Source organism: Symphalangus syndactylus, chromosome X (genome assembly GCF_028878055.3).
Source record: "Symphalangus syndactylus isolate Jambi chromosome X, NHGRI_mSymSyn1-v2.1_pri, whole genome shotgun sequence".
Lineage (NCBI taxonomy): Eukaryota > Metazoa > Chordata > Mammalia > Primates > Hylobatidae > Symphalangus > Symphalangus syndactylus.
Window position 1 is genome coordinate 87,142,299 of NC_072447.2, and position 14,025 is coordinate 87,156,323.

Here is a 14,025-nt window from a genome sequence, read left to right on the forward strand (position 1 = left end):
GATATGACAACATTTACATGGCATGGCACTCTAATATACATTTAAATGTCTTGATCAAGTCATTTGCTTAGCTGTTAATCTTATGAAATAAGTATTACAAAGCGACTAACATGCCAAAATCAAAAACGCACACAGGTAATGAGTAAACTCTCTATTACTTGATTCATTCAGTAGTGATGAACTGATCCAAAATCAGAAGACCTAGATTCTATACAAATGATAAGAATACAAGTGAAAGGTATTACTTGCACCAAACCAACAACCAATAAAGCAAAACTATTTTTCCTATTAAAGTTAATTTGTTTCCAAAAGGGTATAAAACTAACAATGTTATAAATACTATGCTTTAAATAACTCAGCTATGTAGCCAAAATTCCTTGAAACAAAAACTTGTTTTTAAAAAAACAAGTAAAATTCTGGACATTAGATACCATATATAGATAAGAATGAAACTATAAAACAACAAAAATCGTGTTGCATTTTTAATCTAAGCTAATGTACAAATCCCTGAGGTGTTTCATAAATACTTGTTAAAACAGTAAAAAGAAAAACCAGAATATTAAAAATCTTTAGATAAAGTGAACATCTACATCCTCATCTTGAAATAGGTCCTAAAATCTACTTCTGGCTATAATGTCAATTTTTGTAAGTGCTATAATTGTGTACACACACACACACACACACGTGTATACACACATATATACATATATGTATATATATTCAGTGGCATATATACACATATATGTATATATACATGTATACGCATGTTTATATGTATAGATACCTACGTGTATCTATACATGTATGTGTATATATGTATATGTATACATATACATATGTGTGTGTGTATATATGTGCCATTGAATAGGACACACATCAATAGTATTACCACCAGGTCAATCAAGAACAACAATAGGCTGGGAATGGTAGCTCATGCCTGTAATCCCAGCACTTTGGGAGGCAAAGGTAGGAGAATCACTTGAGCCCTGCAGTTCGAGATCAGCACGGGCAACATAGTGAGATCTCATCCCTACAAAAAAATGTAAAAATTATGGCTCTGAATGAAAATAAGTGAAAAAAAAAAGAACAACAACAAAAAAAGTTAGCCGGGCATGGTGGCATGCCTGTAGTCCCAGCTACTCGGGAGATTGCAGTGGGAGGATTGCTTGAGCCCACGAGGTCAAGGCTGCAGTGAACTGTGTTCATGTCACTGCACTCCAGCCCCTGGGTGACCCTGTCTCCAAAAACAAAGAACAACAATAAAACACAAAAGAATAATTTTCTAAATCATCTCTGGTGATCACCATGAGAGAAGATATTTTGTGTGTTTTCTTCAATGCTGTATTCCTAGCACCCAAAAAAGTGCTGGGCATAAAGCAGGACTAAATAAATATTTGTTGAATAAATGAATAAAAATCAAAGTAAAGTCTAACTATAATCAATGTTTTTGTTTTTGTTTTTTTGAGTCAGAATCTCGCTCTGTCACCCAGGTTGGAATGCAGTGGCACGATCTTGGCTCACGGCAACCTCCGCCTCCTGGGTTCAAGTGATTCTCCTTGCCTCAGCCTCCCGAGTAGCTGGGATTACAGGCGCAAGCCACCATGTCCAGCTAATTTCTGTATTTTTAGTAGAGACGGGGTTTCACCATGTTGGCCAGGCTGGTCTCGAACTCCTGACCTCGTGATCCACCCACCTCAGCCTCCCAAAGTGCTGGGATTACAGGCATGAGCCACCGCGCCCGACCTAATCAATGTTATTGTAAGAATTCCTGGAGGAAAAATCTCAAATTCTCGTATCAGGTTGCCTTTTTTGTTTTCCTAGGAAACACAGGTCAAAGAACCACAGTCCAACATGTATTCAGAATTCTGGTAACATAAGTGAATCACCTGTGATTATTTCTGTTTTAAATTATATTCTGCTATATATCTTTGGTAAGTTCCTTCAAAAAACAATTTGAATCTACCAAAATAATTGAAGCCTGTGCAACTGTCATGATGCTCCCGAAGAATGGTAATCAGATTATTTCAGATTTGCATCTCCAGGGTTTAGTTTATGCATCAGGACAGAGGATTAAGTAAATTGTTTCCATTAATTCTCATATCTTTAGTTTTTCTTCCAAGCAAACAACTATACAGAGCTATGTTTCAGAAAAATATAGAGGTAATATTAAAGTCAATGCAGCTGATGATTCAATCTAAAAAATACTTCATGGCTGGGAACGATGGCTCATGCCTGTAATCCCAATACTTTGGGAGGCCAAGGAGGGAGGATTGCTTGAAGCTAGGAGTTCGAGACTAGCCTGGTAAACATAGCACCACCCTCATCTCTACAAAAAATAAAAATAAAAATAAGAATAAGTGATTTCCTATCATCTACAGAGTGATATCCTAAAATCCTAGTTTATAATTCATACCCCGCACATTAAGGCATTTCCTAAATATGACTACATGCAAATATAATCAGTACCCTTAAAATATGTATCTGGAAAAAAAGTCTTAAGGTGCTGCATATTAACAACTATAACAGCTTATGCCTTTTTTCCCAAAACTGTCTTAGATAAACTGGGCTTCTGCTATCAGCCATTATTTTTTCATCAAGTAAATGCTGTAAGAGGGCTTTTACATAGAGTAATTGTTGACATCTTTACTGGTAATTATTTTTTTTAATCCTCTGGACCAACTCAAGATATTCAGTTGTTACATAAAAACTTCACTTAACTACCCTAGAAATACAACATATTTAGCATATACAATCCAGAAAATGGGAGTTCTATAATTAGAATTTTTAGAGTTACCCTCCTATAGAAAAGAAAATTTGTTGGAGTTACATCTTAAACTGATATCTTAAGCTCCCTGGCTATTTCATTTTATAGAAACAATGATGTTTGGTTTTCAGCTAATTATATAAAAAGTTTTATCAATTACTCAGTAATAATTCAAAAATACAGAATCATTAATGGTTACAAATGAGGTCCATATATTCAGCAAATACAACTTACTCCTAACTATCCCTTTAAAGACTTGTACAATAAACAAGTTTGATTTTCACTCTATACAACAGAAAATTGCTCGATTTCTAAGCAGTTACATTGAAAAAGTCCTTTTCTCTAAAATCAATAAAAATTTGATTATATGGCCAGGTGCGGTGGCTCACGCCTGTCATCTCAGCACTTTGGGAGGCCGAGGCGGGTGGATCACAGGGTCAGAAGATCGAGACCATCCTGGCAAACACGGTGAAACCCCATCTCTACTAAAAATACAAAAAATTAGCTGGGCATGGCTGTGGGCGCCTGCAGTCCCAGCTCCTCGGGAGGCTGAGGCAGGAGAATCACTTGAACCCGGGAGGCAGAGGTTGCAGTGAGCCAAGATCACGCCACTGCACTCCAGACTGGGCAACAGAGCGAGACTCCACCTCAAAAAAATAAATTAAATAAACAAATAAATAAATAAAATATGATTGTAACACTAGAGAAACAGATTCGATCAAAATAATGGCAATAACAATCTTTTGAGTTTAAACATGCTAGTTTCTCCTTCAAACCACATTAGCAGGCTTCCAAACTATATCGATATAGTTCTTAAAATGTTTCTTCTAAATCAAACTTTAGGTCTTATAAGGGTAGTTAACTGCTTACTTGAATCTATTTGCTTTTCATTAAAGCTGGAACTTTTTAAAGGTGATCTTTTCAGAATAAGAACTCTTACCTACCCTGAATAGTTTTTTTTTACATTTTTAAATAAATCTATATTGTTATAGCCTATAAAATTCATGTCTTAATATTATAAACCACTCTTTTTGTTTAAAGCTCAAACATTCTAATTTCAGTCATTTAACTACATTTATCTCTCTGGAATATAATGGCTGACTCGGAACAGTTAAGTGCTCTGAGGCCTGCAGAAGAAAAACATTCTCTATAAACAAAGTTTAAGTGTATAATACAGAAAAAAAAAAAAAAGTATAATACGAGGCCAGGTGTGGTGGCTCACGCCTGTAATCTCAGCACTTGAGAGACAGAGGCGGGAGGATCACTTGAGGCCAGGAGTTCAACACCATCCTGGGCAACATAGTGAGACCTCCATCTCTACCAAAAAAGGTTTTTGTTAAGAGTATAATTCAAACTTCTATATTATTCTATAAAACAGCTCTAAAAGTTAAATTATGGAATCTCTGAAACGTAAGGATCCCTATGTATAATCAACCTAACCCCACACCTTACAGAAGAGAAAACAGATCCAGAAGTAAAGTGCCTTGTCCAATTGTTACAATAAAACAAGACAGGAATCTGGGTTTCTCTGCCCACCGCTCTTTCTACTACTGTCCTCTTAAGGCAGTTGAAAAATTATAATGATAGAAATCATTAACACAAAGCTGCAAAGCAATGAAAACTGTAAATCTGAATAAACTGAAAGACATTAAATTAACCCTAGATTATAAACCTTCTTGATAGTTAGACTGGCTGACCTAAAGAGCAAATCTAATAACTGAATTACCATACTTCAGAATCATTATGACAACTGAGAAAACTAGAAAACCCACGGAGATGATACTATTCATCATAATTAGTTAAAAGAAATCCAGCCGGGCACTGAATAAAATGTAAAAGGTAGCGAATCTCAGGAGGCCAGGACTGCACCAGGAGCTACATCCGAAATACTAAGTTTCAAACACCAAAAATACTTGTTTACCCTGGCTTTTAAAAATAATAGTATCAGACAAGTAACTCTAAAAAACAAATACAGCAGAGAATATGCTACTTGTTTTCCAAGACCATGGCTACAGAAGTTAAATGAAGAAGCAAACTGGGATTGCATGCTCAAAAAGTAAAATGTAACATTTTGCCTGGGATTGATTGATTGATTGATTGATTTAGAGGACAGAACAGGCATATACAAAAGTTAGTCATGTAATCTTTTGCTCTTTAGGGACAGAAAACAAAATGGATTTTGAAAAATACAGCAAAGCTTTACATCAATGTAAGTGTACTACAGAGATAACAGGGTACTTTGAAGTCTGAAGCCTGGATTATTCAAGCTCTAAAATTTACTAGCTGTTACTCTTTTCTGGCAGTATGATCCAGCAGAGGGATTGATTTGAATCTTTGCAGCATCCCCAGTTACTACTTATATGACCTTAGGCAAAGTTTCTTAGCCTCTCTGAGCCTGAACTTCCTCATCTGGACAAAGACAGTCATCCACTCATGCATTCATTCAGCCATTTAAAGTATAGGAAAGCAATGGAAAGAAGATTAAATTGCTGCCCTAAGGGAACCCATAGTCTTAGAGGAGCAAACAAAACAGTAAATAGAAACAAATTAAGCTGCAAGTGCCCAGAGGTCAGTACAGAGAACTAAGAAAGCAAAGAAGTAAGGTACACCTAATTTTGCCTGGAGGTTTAAGGGTTCCTGTCCAGTTTCACCCTTAAAAAATATACGAAAAGTTCATAAGACAGAAAGGGAAAGGAGGGCATTCCAAGCAAAGAGAAAGGCACCCCAACCCAATAAAATTTTGCATGATAACTAGCGCGTAATATCTCCTCATTAAGAAGGGCTTTTTTCTGTTTGTTTTAATGAAAAACCCCAGGGTACAGTGGCTCAGGTCTGCAATCCCAGGAGGATCGCTTGAGCCCAAGAAATCAAGACCAGCCTGGGCAAAAAAAAGTGAGACCCCGTCTTTACAAGAAATAAAATTATTAGCCAGACATGATGGTGCATGCCTGTAGTCCCAGCTACTCAGAGGCTGAGATAGGAGGATCGATTGAGCCCAGGAGGTGGAGGCTGCAGTGAGCCATGATCAAGCCACTGCACTCCAGCCTGGGTAACAGAGTGAGATGCTGTCTCAAAAAAAAAAAAAATACAAATACAAATACTTGTACAAAAAAAGACTGGAAGAAAACATAAATTAACTGGTTTTTCTCTTTGAACATAAAAGAAAACAAAAAATTAACTGGGTTTTCTCTTTTTGATGTCTACAATAACCTAAATCAAATGCTGTATTTTAATGGTTGCTGAATTTGAAAGAGAAGTGAAAAACTGGGCAGGGAAAAAAAAAAAAAGACAGCAGGCAGGCCTTTCTCTAGTTGCAGTTACAAAATGTTAAAACTTCCTATCACTCACCTTTGAAAATGCTAATCATTATGCATAGCATTTCTTTTTCTTTTTATTAGTTTTAAGATTTCCTCAAGAAAGAGACAACCAGAAGCGACCCTCCTAGGGTCAAGTATTCTCTGGCTTATATTGCCTCAAGAAAGCACTAAAAAGCACTATAACCTGAGGGCAGATTAAATTAAGACAAGGACAGGGGACCCACCCACATTCTAGTAGGTACTCAGTAGAGAAAGGTCCAACAAAAGAACTCAGTACCAACTAGCAGATAAAATAAACCAAATATATATATATATATCATGCTTCTAACAAAAGTTAAGAAAACTGAACAAATAATTGAGACCCAGCTAACTATAAAACACAATGGCGAATACTAAAGGGCATGAGAAAACATCGTTTTTTTTTTGTTTGTTTTGTTTTGTTTTGTTTTGTTTTTGAGACAGAGTCTCACTCTGTCACCCAGGCTGGAGGGCAGTGGCGAGATCTCAGCTCACTTCAACCTCCACCCTCCAAATTCAATGGATTCTCCTGCCTCAGCCTCTGGAGTAGCTGGGATTACAGGCGCCTGCCACCACGCCTGGCTAATTTTTTGTATTTTTAGTAGAGACAGGGTTTCACCATCTTGGCCAGGCTGGTCTTGAACTCCCGACCTCATGATCCACCCACCTAGGCCTCCCAAAGTGCTGAGATTACAGGCGTGAGCAACCGCGCCCGGCCGAGAAAACATTTTAAACAGGGTAACTTAAAATACGAGAAAATAGGCCAGGTGTGGTGGCTCACACCTGTAATCCCAACACTTTGGAAGGCGTAGGTGGGCTGATCACTTGAAGTCAGGAATTCAAGACCAGCCTGACCAACATGGTGAAACCCCACATCTACTAAAAATACAAAAAATTACGTGGGCATGGTGGTGCATGCCTGTAATCCCAGCTACTCTGGAAGCTAGGGCAGGAGAATGGCTTGACTCCAGGAAGTGGAGGTTGCAGTGAGTGCCACTTCACTCCAGCCTGGGCCACAGAGTGAAACTCTGTCTCAAATAATTAAGTAAATAAATCTCAATAATATATAGAAAATAAATTCAGGATACAATCAGAAGGGTTGAGAATCCCTGCAATAAAACATATGACTCACAATAAACTTCCCATTTGTTAAAAAAAAAGTGAATACTACACCAGTGTTACACTGGCATTCATAAAAAATGCATATTACACTAAATATCTTTTGACATACATTCATGTTTGTGTTAACACAGACACAGCTCACTCATTCTGAGTTCAATTCTGACACTAACATTTGAAATATTCTTTTTTTATAGTACTGTTTTATATGCCTCTTACTTTATAAAAATATTAAGGGCCAGGAATGGTGGCTCACGCCTGTAATCCCAACACTTTAGGAGGTCGAGGTGGGTGGATCACTGGAGGTCAGGCGTTCAAGACCAGCCTTGGCCAACACGGTGAAACTCCACCTCTACCGAAAATACAAAAATTACCCAGGCCTGGTGGCGCATGCCTATAATCCCAGCTACTTGGGAGGCTGAGGAAGGAGAATCACTTGTACCTGGGAGGCAGAGGTTGCAGTGAGCCAAGATCGTGCCACTGCACTCCAGCCTGGGCGACAGAGCAAGACTCCATCTTAAAAAAATAAAAATAAATTTTAAAAAATTAAGAAAATTAGGGGGTGATATCTCATCGACTAAGAAAATATAACATCTGGCCGGGCGCGGTGGCTCACGCTTGTAATCCCAGCACTTTGGGAGGCCGAGGCGGGTGGATCACGAGGTCAGGAGATCGAGACCACGGTGAAACCCCGTCTCTACTAAAAATACAAAAAAAAAATTAGCCGGGCGTGGTGGCGGGCGCCTGTAGTCCCAGCTACTCGGAGAGGCTGAGGCAGGAGAATGGCGTGAACCCGGGAGGCGGAGCTTGCAGTGAGCCGAGATTGCGCCACTGCACTCCAGCCTGGGCGACAGAGCGAGACTCCGTCTCAAGAAAAAAAAAAAAAAAAAAAAAGAAAATATAACATCTAGGGTCATAGTTCTCCAGATTTCCATGCTGGCTGTTCGGTCTCTCTATCCTAATTTTAAAATGTAGCGAACAATTCATTTGTACAGCATTTTACAATTAACAAAATGCATTCTTTCACATTTAACTCACTTGTTCCCCACAAGAAATGGGAAATTTTCATTTTATAATTGAGGAATTTCAATCTCTGAGAGCTTAAGTAATTTCCCTAGGGTCATTCAACAAGTAAAGGTTATATTCCATACTACATATTAGGGTCTTTTCTACTACTCACAAAATCCCATGTAAGAATGTCAAGCAGACCGGGCGCGGTGGCTCACGCCTGTAATCCCAGCACTTTGGGAGGCCGAGGCAGGCGGATTACGAGGTCAGGAGATTGAGACCATCCTGGCTAACACGGAGAAACCCCGTCTCTACTAAAAATACAAAAAATTAGCTGGGCGTGGCGGCGGGTGCCTCTAGTCCCAGCTACTTGGGAGGCTGAGGCAGGAGAATGGCGTGAACCCGGGAGGCGGAGCTTGCAGTGAGCTGAGATCGTGCCACTGCCTTCCAGCCTGGACGACAGCGCAAGACTCAGTCTCAAAAAAAAAAAAAAAAAAAAAAAGAAATGTCAAGCAAGGGCATCTCTAAATTATGACACAAACACTAAACTACCTTTTTAGAATACCATTTTACTGCCTACCAAAAGGAAAGTGTTTATTAATCAATCAGTAATCAACATCAGTAGTAAAACAAAAACTAAAATAGAGGAGCTAAAACTAATATTCAAATGTGACAAAGATGCTCAGGACAAAATTTCATTAAGGCAAATTCAGTGAATCCAAAGTATTAGTCCCTAACACCAGCTCTCTTCACTTTCACAATATCTCATTTGTACTGAGATACCAGTTATCCTAAGATTAATGATAAATCTCCAAAAGGATTTTAAATCATTGAAAGTACATTCCTTAGAGCCCATATGTGGAAAAAAAAAATGCCAAGGATCAATCTAGACAAACAGCTAAAGCCAACATATTTCAGAGAGCACGTGGTGGCTCAAGCAAGTCAGTAGTCAGGAGTAGTCAGGAATACCAATTTCCAGATATTGACCTCTCTCTGTCATAATACCTATCAGTTAGCATTATATGCACAATACACTGCACTGGGGTTGAGCAGAGCATGCTTTTTGATATCCCATGATGCATCCTGCTCTTCCTAACTATGACTATGTCCACATGGCAGTTAATAAATCACACATGCTTAAACTGCTTCCACACTTATAGAGATGCAATAACTATGCTACCAGCACTCAAAGATTATTCTGCTGTTCTAATTGACAACTTAAGCTATTATTAGTAATTGGAGAACAACAGCTGGTTAAGAAAAGAATACAGGTATGTCTGGAATTTAAATACAGTGTTTTAAAGTAGTTGGTGAGGATCAAATGAGATAATGTGAAAACACTTTTAAACTTGAATGTGTTATATGCAGATGCAAGTTCTTATAACAACATATAATCATAGATGTATGTATATTTTTTAAGGACAATAACAAACATAATCTTTATAAAAGTTTTTCATAAAAAGCATAAAATTACTTCTAGTATTTTGCATATAAAATGAGGGTAATACAATCTATGTCATTCCAAATGTAAGCACTAACTGGTGCTTTCAGTTTTATAGATGAAAATGCGAAATAAATGTAAAACTATATACCACACCTAAACATATTTATAACTTTGGTTCAGTCTTTTTTTTTTTTTTTTTTTGAGACAGAGTCTCACTCAGTCACCCAGGCTGGAGTGCAGCAGTGTGATTCCAGCTCACTGCAACCTCTGCTTCCAGGGCTCAAGCAATTCTCATGCCTCAGCCTCCTGAGTAGCTGGAATTATAGGCATGAGCTACCACACTCGGCTAATGTTTGTATTTTTAGTATAAACGGGTTTTCGCCATGTTGGCCAGGCTGGTCTTGAACTCCTGACCTCAAGTGATCTGCCTGCCTCAGCCTCTCAAAGTGCTGGGATTACAGGCATGAGCCACCACACCAGGCCCTGGTTCAGTCTTATAATAGGAGACTCCTAAAAATGATTTAAAAATCTTAAAATGTGGTTTTTAAAAAGTTTCCAAATCACCATTTCAATATATAAAACTTAACAGATTAACAAGAACCGTTCATTTAAACACACACAACCTTGATTACTCTGTTGTCCCCAATAAAGTTCCAAGGAGGAAGCAATAAATTAGCCAACAACTCAATAGGGTCACCACAAATGAAAGGACGTCTGTATTATTTAAATTATCTACCTTAAGATGAATTGCAAGAAGCAAATCTAATTCTATTATGTGATCAGTAACAGCCAACTAGGAAGCAGAAAATAAAGTGCCCAGATCAAAATTCAGAAACAATCACAACTTCAAAATTTTCCCTCTATCATTACTTAAAATTCTGGAAAATTTAGAGTGTTATATTTTAAATGCCATATTCAAAAACCTTACAGTTCAATATAAACTGACCAAGAAGCTTCATGTACAGATTCTTTTTTAAACGACATTTCAGATCAGGATACGTCAATACTTAACTGCCAGCAGCTTTAAAAAAAAAAAAGCACCTTCCCTTGTGTTCAAAATTACAAGTAAAACACTAAACACTAAATCAGATGACCGTTTCAGAAAACAGAAGGCAAGAATTTCTAGAATACGTAATTTAGTATAAACACTGAATCAGATGATTGTTTCAGAAAACAGAAGGTAAGGATTTCATTACTACTACTAACAGTAGTAATGAAATGTTGAAGAAATTCAATTTATCATTACCTTGATATTATTCTGGATAAATTAAGCATTAATGACAATCAGTTCAAATGAAAGTATACATATGAACAAAAAGGCAGGATTTTTGTCTCATATATGCAGTATACGTGGCCATGCAACCCCAGTTTACTATGTTGATATCCTAGTTAACCCTTCATTGTACATTTGTACTGTTTCCTTTTCATACCCCAATACACCTTAAGTTTGTAATACTGCTATATAATGTAATATTCCAGGTAAATCAAGATAATACTATTTATTAATACTATGCCCTAAATTTCAATCCAAAACATGCAGCTAAATCAAAGACCACACTTTATAAATCCATCATTCCAATGGCAATTTAAAAAATACCTACCCCAGACCGGGCGCAGTGGCTCACGCCTGTAATCCCAGCACTTTGGGAGGCCGAGGTTTACGGATCACGAGGTCAAGAAATCGAGACTATCCTGGCCAACATGGCGAAACCCCATCTCTACTAAAAAATACAAAAATTAGCTGGGCGTGGTGGCGCGTGCCTGTAGTCCCAGCTACTTGGGAGGCTGAAGCAGGAGAATCGCTTGAAACTGGGAGGCGGAGGTTGCAGTGAGCCGAGTTCCCGCCACTGCACTCCAGCCTGGCAATAGAGCGAGACTCCGTCTCAAAAAAAAAAAAAAAACCACTTACCCCAAGAAAAAGTATCCCATCTCTTCTACAATGCAGCCACTCAAAATCAGGTCATATGTGAAATAATTTTAATCAACAATATTACTGACAAATCTAGCAATCAAACCAACACTGCACATTCACTTCTCAGCCACTACATTTCTGTTGAAATTATCACTCAACTCTGCCCATCTTCTCTTACAAAGAAGTCCATAGGTAGAGAACAGACATGTAAAAGAAAACCATGGTATCTAAACTATAATGTTCAAACAACAGAAGAAACTCTGTGTACATAAAAAAATAGAAAATATAAAAACAGAAAAGAATATTTAAAAGACATGTTAAAATTGAGTATATGTAAGAATTAACAATTTTTTTAATTCCTTAAAGGTTAAGCCTCACTAGTAATGAAAAAAAGAGCTTCTTAAGTCAACCAGGAGCTATTGACATCTATTAAATATTAAAGAAACCGAATGATTTAAAACTATTAAAAAACTCATTCTAAATACCTAGATGATGACATTATAAACTAGTACAATCTTCTGGAGAGCAAACAATATATGACAAGAGCTATAAAACTCATGAGACCTTTTGACCTGGTAACTCCACTTTAGGGAATAAAGTCCAGGAAAATAACTGGGGGCAGAAGGGATAGGGGAGAAAGTAAAAAGCAGAAAAAGACCACCTAACTATGCAATGTTATTAGTAAAAATCTGAAAGTAGCTCAAATGCTTAACAGGAAGCTTGGTTCAAATCATATCGTACCTTAAATACAACTGAATTTTTTCTTACCATTAAAATAATGATGACTATTCAAATACACAAGCACATTTTTAAATGTTAAGAAAATATGAAGCATAAAATGGACACTGATCACAATTATGTAAAAATGACTTTACAATATGAGGAAAAGTCTAGTAAACAGGGTTGTTGGGGTTTTTTTGGTGAGGAGACTATTTTTTAATTACTTTGATTTTCATTTCCTTTTTATCACTGTCAAGTTAGTTTCAAAAAAGCTTTTTCCTTTTAATCTCCTTTGCCACTTGCTTAAAATAACACATATAGGCTGTGAGAGGAACAAATGTAAAGGAAAACATTTTCAATACACCTCAGTATTAAAACTATATATAAAAACCTTTATCAGTCATTAAGTGTTAAAACATATTAGTAGGCACTGTTGTTTTTGCCTCTTTTAGAGGGAGGGAAAGACTTAAGTCCAACAGAAAGACTGACTACAAATTAACCTGGCAGTACATGAAGTTTTTCAAAACTAATTTTTCTCCATCTGAGAAATTGTTCCTATTAATAATACAGATGGTCGAGTTTACCCTTATCACAATTATACCATTTTCTGTGACTTGCAAAATATAAGAAAACTATACAGTCGGTAGACTTGATAATGTGGCCTCACTGTTGTAATATAATACAAACAAAAATAACAAAATGAACACTGAAGCAATTTAAATATAGTCTTATTGCAAGCAAATTTTAAATCATTTATATTTAGAGTCTACCATACACCGCCAACTTTCTTTAACTTTGTCCGATTTTCCTTCACTTGGATCTTATTTGAAGGAAAGATAGCTGAATTTAGATTTTAGTAACATCATTCTTTTCTCCTTTCACTACCCTCCAATGCACTGTGGCAGCAGCTAACACAAGGGAACCTCCCCCGCAAAATAAAAAGGATCACCTGTTTTTGTGTGTCAATGCTGAACACAAGGTACATTTATACTATGAATTATATTTGCAGGAGAAACAACAGAGACCAATGCCTTTGGTCCTTCACTAAAGTATATTCCATTTTTAAATATGTCCATTGTTGTCTCCTTGTAAACCCCAAATCGTGTTTCACCAATTCTCAAAAAGTGATAACTCAGTTTCTATTTAGTGAAAACGGGTCTATGCAAATGCGACTTAACTGATGACTGAATGAGCTTATAAAATCGGAGATACGTAACGATTATGCTTTTACTCAGTAGACCATTACCTAACCGGCAAAATTTGAAATTGGCTTGAAGCTCCTTATTATTTTTAATTATGTCGTTTTTCCTAATCCCTGGTCCGTCAATTCCCCTCCAGAGCCCCTTCCTCCCACGCCTCCCCCCCTGCCCCCCCGCCCCCCCAAAAAAAGACCAAGCCTGGCCTTAGTTCCCGTATTTCAGGCCAGGACCAACCAGAAACCAGTTTTCTTCCACTAATCCGGAACTCCGGGCTGTTACCAACGCTGTCATTGGCCAGCGTCAGACCTTAGTACGTGCCCCAAGATAACCCCTTGGTTTCTCTCCCTTTTCCGCCTACAATGGGCCTTCCCCAATGTTTGTAACATATTCATAATCCACAACACGGCACCTCTGATAATCAACTCACATTCTTCAAAGTTTTCGGGTGGAAACAAATAGGGCCAAGGGGAGGGCAAGGTACCCTTTTTCCGACTAGCAGGGATGGGGGAAGGGGCAGTCGTTCT

General features: G+C 37.6%; 1 protein-coding gene across 3 annotated transcripts in view; it reads right to left on the minus strand.

Moving 5' to 3' along the window:
• Window positions 1-14,025, minus strand: part of BRWD3 (bromodomain and WD repeat domain containing 3) — a 141,507-nt gene that overhangs the window by 126,022 nt on the left and 1,460 nt on the right. The window lies entirely within an intron of this gene.